We start from the raw sequence: 1,354 nt of genomic DNA on the forward strand, positions 1-1,354 counted from the left end.
GAATTTAGGAACTGCAACAATATATACCTTTGAATGGAACCTGTCACCCCCTGGACAATTTTGAGCAATTATTATGGGCATACAGGTAATAGAATGGTTTAACAAGTCTTACTTGTATGCCTCATAGGTGCAGTGTAGATCTTGAGAAAAGCAGCAATAATGTTATATGCTAATGGTTTCTTCCAGGCTCCAGGGCGTGTGGTGCCTGGAAGAAATCCCTGCCTCCGGACTTCATTATAATACCACCCCCTCCATTGCACGTCACACTCACCTATGATGTGCAGTTGCAGCGCTGTAATTCGGCCAATGCACGGTTATGTGAACCTTATCCGTGCTATGGGCAGAGTCTTCATCGATCTTCTGCGCACGAGAGTCACTGCGTAATAGCAGAGACTGGCCATTGCCTGCGCAGAAGATCGATGAAGAAGGGTGGATAAAGTTCACACAGCCCAGTGAGTGGACGGCGCATGCGTGGGATTTCAGCGCTGCAACTGGACATCACAGGTCAGTATGACGTGCATTGGAGAGGGTGCCATTACAATGGAGAGAAGAGGCAGGGATTTCTACCAGTCACCGAACACCCTGAAGCCTGGAAGAAAACATTTAAGATAAAAACATTAAGGGTAGGTGCAGTCAAGAATTGGCAGCGCTTTGGACGCAGAACATGTCCGCTGCATCTAAAAGGCTGCAGTCAATTGAACACAGGTGAATCCGCATGTGTTCACTGATGATACATTCTATGGGTGAAATTTATCTTGCAGAGACTCCACAAGATAAGTGGACAAGCTGCGGTCTGGAGAAAAGGCCACATGTCCGTCTCTGTGGATGACCCACGGGTGTCTGTGGACGCATAGTGGGCATGGTATTTTTTTTTTACATCCCATCCACTCTGCTGTAACATCTGGACACTGCGGGTTGGACGCTGCTCAAGTACACGGCATCCAACCCGCAGCGTTTACTGATCGTCTGCACATACTCTAAAACTCCATATCTACACCGCAGCTATGAGGCATACAGGAAAGACAACTGTAACCATTCTATTACCTGTATGCCCATAGTAATAGCTCAAGGGGGGTGACGGATTTAACATCGTAAGAGCCACAGCAGCTTTATTTATGGCACGAGTTCAGCATGAAGAGAATAAATCGGCACCAGTTCCGTTACCTGCCAGCTGGGCCCAAATTGCCCGTAACTTATGTCAAACATTCCTAGCAAAGCAGGTTCCCTTGAAATAAATAAAAAATCAAAATATACAAATGGAAAGCAGATGATAAACCTCCCACATTTTTTGAGAATGAGGTCAGTAAGTATTGAGTGGCAGACAGTTCCTTGAGGTCTGTTGTGGGAAACATTC

Source organism: Ranitomeya imitator, chromosome 1 (assembly GCF_032444005.1).
Source record: "Ranitomeya imitator isolate aRanImi1 chromosome 1, aRanImi1.pri, whole genome shotgun sequence".
NCBI lineage: Eukaryota > Metazoa > Chordata > Amphibia > Anura > Dendrobatidae > Ranitomeya > Ranitomeya imitator.